At 39.7% G+C, this 5,737-nt stretch overlaps 1 pseudogene; it reads right to left on the bottom strand.

Moving 5' to 3' along the window:
- Positions 1–922: 922 nt before the first annotated feature.
- On the bottom strand, positions 923–1,665 carry LOC149161883 (alpha-glucan water dikinase 1, chloroplastic pseudogene; annotated as a pseudogene).
- Between the last annotated feature and the right edge of the window lie 4,072 nt (positions 1,666–5,737).

The raw sequence follows: 5,737 nt of genomic DNA, 5'->3' as shown, positions 1-5,737 counted from the left end.
GAGAGAATACATGAGGCTTCAGCCTTTTTCCCGTCAATATTGTGTCTCTAGTTTTTATATGTGTTTTTCTGTAATTTGTGTGAGTTAATCTCTTTTTTATCATGTGGTATCAGAGCAAATGATTGTTGGGAGCCTGTGACAAAGCTTGAGTGTTAAACATTCTGCGTGCAAGGAAGGAGAACCTGGCGAGGAATTGATGGCTTGATTGAAGCGGCCATGATATTGTTCTGTACCTGAGCGTGGGAACTGATATTCAATGTCCGAGATCATAGAGCAGCGTCGAAGAGCTGCTTTTGCAAGAGCAATTCAGGAGGAGGCCAAGTATCATCAGTGTGAGGGCCGAGAGTTTGTTGACTTTTAGAGGCTGAAATAGACCTGTGTTGGGATGCCCAAGACTCGTCTTTGCAATCCGATCTGTGCACAAAAAGACCGTGAATTTCCTTGCAGAGAGATAATGTGGTTTCATCAATTTAAGGTATGAAGATATTTCTAGTCTGCGCATTTCGAAAAGTTTATGATTTGTGTTTATGATCTCGTTAAGACCAGCGATTTCATCCTCTGAGAGACTGTCAGCTATAACACAATGAGCCATTTTTTAAAATCTTGTTCATTGCTAAGAATTGCTTCAACCGAGAAAGCAGAGTAGAAATGCAAAACGCGGAAGCGTGCAGCTGTATTGGGTGCCATACTTACGAGGGGAGGCAGAATCAAACAGAAGCTCATGTATTTGTTCAACAGTGCATTGTGGAAACGAGGTGCACTATTCTTGCATTGCGTATCCATATCTGTTGTTCATCTTTGAAAAATATATCAATAATCTTTGCAAATTTAATCTTTGATTTGTGAGTTGCACATGGACCCAACCCCCCTGTGGCAATGTTTTTTCGTTCCCCAAGTCATATAATATCAGAGAAGTTTGGCTTCAGATAAAATCGATTGTCACGAATGGTAACTGTATTTTCAGAAGGGTGATTGATAAGCCTGTTCGATGTGACCAGTAACCAATACCATGAAATCTTGTTCCCGTTACATTGATAATCTCAAAAGAACCTGTGGCTTCTAAAACTCTCACAGAAGATATAATTCCGATCACAGCAAAGTCAAGCCTTCCATAGGAATCGATATAACATTCAATCTTGATGTCCTGGGCACGTTTATAGAGCTTTTCAATTACATTGCCAGCTGTTCCTATCTTTGACAGAATTGAGTATTGGAAGTCCCGATCCGCTATTAGTTTGTCTGTAGAGTAATCAATCAAGCGCTTCTCCTCTTGGTCCATAGGTACACTGTCATAAAGCCCTGCGCCTGCATAGCCTTCCCAGTCTTCACCATTTGAGTCTGACCGGAATATTATTGACTGTTTTATGAAGAGCCCCACCTTGTTACTTGGATAACCAAGTATCTTGGGAGACTGTAAGATGGACTTATTTGTAACAAAACTCATTGCTCGACCAGGGTAAGCACCCATCAGTGTTTCTCCTAAACCTTTCACAATCTCAGCATAACTCTCTGATGTGTTTCCTGACAATGGATTGGTTGTATGAATGACCAATGCATAATCTGCATTGATTATTTCTTGAACCAGCACAGCCATACAAAGGTCATTGTGTTCTACTTTTACTTTCCGAGCACTAAAGTATGCCCTTTCATTCCACTTCGAAGCCCAGACCTGACTGCATATGCATCGACTCTCTGATGACCGCTACAATCGTCGAAATAGGCCTTCATTTTTAGAAATTTATATGGTATCGTAAACCAAATCAAACTGATGAGCGTCAACAAATTGAGGATGCTGGAGGATTTGTTATGTGGGCTGGTACATGGCGTGTTGGGGGCGTTCTTGCTGTTTCGCGTGCTTTTGGTGACAGACTTTTAAAGCAGTATGTTGTAGCTGAGCCAGAGATTCAGGAAGAGGTCGCTGATGAAAATGTTGAAATTCTTATTCTTGCAAGTGATGGATTGTGGGATGTTGTTTCTAACCGGGATGCAGTTGCAATGATTCAGTCTACTGAGGATCCAGAATTAGCTGCAAAACAAAAAAAAAAAAAAGCTTACAGAAGAAGCATATCGAAAAGGCAGTGCAGATAATATTACTTGTGTTGTAGTGCGATTTAACCATGGTTAACAGAGGCAATTAAAAATTTTAACCGATGCAAAATCCACATTGCAAGAGCCTTGTATGCTACCAACCTTTTGTTGCTTGAAGTGATTTTATGGAGCAATAAGGTGAATTTTTTTTTTTTTTGTAATATTTTGGAGTCATCAGTGTTTCGTAATTTTGGAGAGATAAGGAGTATATTTTGAAATTTTTGGAGTAATAAGGTGCATAGTATTTGGTGTGATTTGTAACTCAAAGTCTTGTCTTACTTTGAGAAAGATTGTGTCACTCTCCATTCAGATTTTGACGGCGAATTGTTTCAAATGGTTGTCAACTTGGCATTATCATTGCTTCAAATGTACTCCAGTGATTAATAAAGATATCATTTTTGTGTTGATGTGTCCTAGATCCGCCCGAAATTGAATAAGGGGATCTTAGGTACACGAAGAGTGAGTTGATGATGGTGCATGCTTCATGTTTTTTTTTGCTTATGATTTGTGTCTAGTTGTGACACATAAATGATCGCATTTACCACACACATAAATTTCAATGCAAGCAAGCACAACACTTGTAAAAGAATAGCGTCAAGGAAGGACAATTGAACTCGACACTTGCATCTGTGCAAATACAACTCATAATCATAGATTGTCAACATCAACATTCTACATCAACAAGCAACTTCACTTAATCAAGTTAAAGCATTTCAAAGCAAAGTCTACATCAACATTCTTGCAAACAAATTTTAAGAACTTGTAATCAAACTCAAATCACATTGAATTGTAAGGGTGCATTCTCGGTTGAAACCGACACCCGCGTTTTGATTTGATCAGAAGTCAAGCACTTAGTCAAATTAAGAGAAGTGAATTCCTTGTTTTATGTGAGTCATTAAAACCATTGTAAGCTTTTTTGGGTGCATTTTCGACAGTGTTCGACACCCTTCCTTTAAAGCACAATCAAGTGAGTCCCTGAGTTTTAACTCCTTGAAACAACCATCACAGCAACCACAACAAGTTCAACTCTAACACCAATCAAGCAAGTTGAGATCAACAAATCAAGCGAGCGTGCCATTCAAATCCCATAGCAAGCGAGCCTGTCATTCAAGTAAAGTGAAACAGTTCAAAGCACGACATCTACGACAAGGGAGCCTGACTTCAAGTGAGCAAGTTCAGATGGCGCAGCATATTCAGTTATTAAACATTCTTCACAGCTTGATCAACTCCAGTGATGAAGACATGGTGCACGTCAGCAAAGAAACTCTTGCTGATATTTCACGGCATCTGCAGCAAACGCATGAAACCATTGAGTTTCTTCAGCTTGAGTCGCAACTACAAAGAGATGAGCTGCAACAAAAGAGTGCTTCTTCCCAGTCATTCAACCATACAGATGACGATAAAAATGTTGATTCCAAGTCATTCATCCCAACAACTTCAAGTGTCGAAGTTGTTCATGAGCAAATTTCTTCCAAACCCATCATCAAGCCCTGGGAAGAAATTCAAAATAACAAGAATAGACGTGGCTTAGGATATGTCCCTGATGACACCAACTTACAAATCCCAGATTATTCCAAACCAGTTAAGTTTGTGAGTGCAGGATTTCTTGAACCACTCACCTCAGCAGGATCTAAGAAAGTTGCCAACAAACAGAATTTCCCGCAACCTGAAGTTGAAGTTCAACCAAAGTGTTCTCATTGTCAAAGAACTGGTCATTTGGAAGATCAGTGTTTTGATCTCCATCCGTGTTGCCATTGTGGCAAGCACAATCATTCCTCAGAAAAATTTCACAACCAACAAAAATCAGGCAGATTGAAGATACATTATCAATGGATCGACCCTTGGGAATGGTCATCCACAGTCAAACGATTGTCTCAGTTCTACAACCGACTACAATCACACATAGTGCAGCCAGCAGTGAATTGATGATGGTACTCTCCTGCAGTTGAACGAGGGAGTACAACAATGAAACTCTCCTACACCTGAAGGGGGGGGGTTCAAATATATTTTGGAGAAGATTATCTCTCCTTTCAGCTGACAAAGGGGGGAAAATGTCAATGAAATTGACAAGTGGTTGTCAGACTGAAAGTCTCGACAACATCAGCGAAGCAGCCAGTGGGCATCTTCATCAGCCAGTGGGCATCTTCATCAACAGTGAGCATCAGCAAATTCGCCAGTGGGCGATCGACAGCCAAAGCAGCAGTGAGCAGCTTTCATCATAGCAAAAGCAACATTGAGTTGTTTTTCGACATCTTCAGGGAGTGGGCAATCATCATCAAATTGTGTCAGTGGACACCGGGTGCTGTTTTCAAGCAAAGGACAGTTGGATCCTTTTACAGCTTGGCACATGATGGAGTTGTCAAGCGTCCTTCAGAGATGAATCAAGCATGCAGCTGATTCATGTTCTCTTTAGATTTGAGTTTTTTCCAGCATCCAGTTTTGGCGGTTTTTTTCAGGCAATGTTTTTGAGGATCAACATGAGAACTTGGAAGATGGTTCTCGTTTTTGGATTTATCATTGAGGGGGGGAATGTTAGAATCTCTCATAAAACAATAATAAATCCAAAAATAAATTAATTAATTAAATATTCCAAGTTAGGAATTTGTGCCTAACTCTTGGGTTGTTCCTCTAAGATAGGAGTTAGTTTAGGAAACTCCTATATTGGTGTGTCTGGTGAGAAATTATCTCAACCAAAGGAGAAATTATCTCAACCAAAGATGTCCAAGATAGCACGCACTATCTTGAGACCAATATCTCTCATCTATTTATTTGTAACACTATTTCAATTATTTTGAGGTAAGAATGAGAGTGAGAGAGAATACATGAGGCTTCAGCCTTTTTCCCGTCAATATTGTGTCTCTAGTTTTTATATGTGTTTTTCTGTAATTTGTGTGAGTTAATCTCTTTTTTATCAGATGCAGCACACTTTGACCATGGAGCAGGTGAGATGGTCCAGTTTTGACCAGTTCTGAGCAGTTTTTCATGGAGAACTTCTGGCAGAAGATGTAATTAGTTGACCTTGTTCTTTTAGAGGTTGGAACAACACTTTTAGGGACTTAAGAGCCCTTGTTTTATGGAAATTTATGATTGGGGTTGCAGTTCCCAAAAATGTCTATAACAGTTGCCCCCTAAAGCATGAGGTCGTTAATCTGTTTTGATGTCAGGTGAAATGCTTTATCATGAGGATCTGAAGTTTTTTCGAGCTGGAAGAAGACCTGTAATAAGATACAATACAATACATTATCTTCATAATATTTTCATGATCTAGCTAAGGCGGCCATTCCCATGCTCAACTTTATAAATTCATTTTCATGTACATAAGACAGACAATCGTCTGAGTGTAGATTGATGATTCTGGTAGAGCCATCATCGGTTGGATGATTATCTGTGCAGTAATGATGTACATTTGATGTCTTTATTTTCGTGAATATATATATATCGCAGCCTAGATGGATGAAACTAGATCTGGGGTCTTCAATCTCGTTCGATTTTCACTCAAAGTACAAGTCGATCCATGTGAGAGATGTTCTGGAGTCGAACATGGAAAGACATCGCCTAATTACCAGCCAATGATGTAAGCTGTTAACAGGCGCGAGAGGAATCACCGATAATGATGATGACCCTCAAGGTACTATAGTACAATTCACGT

This window comes from Pinus tabuliformis, chromosome 5_2, assembly GCF_031772625.1.
Source record: "Pinus tabuliformis cultivar Carrire ecotype Pingquan chromosome 5_2, CPIR1, whole genome shotgun sequence".
Lineage (NCBI taxonomy): Eukaryota > Viridiplantae > Streptophyta > Pinopsida > Pinales > Pinaceae > Pinus > Pinus tabuliformis.
This window is presented reverse-complemented; position numbering and strand designations above follow the sequence as displayed.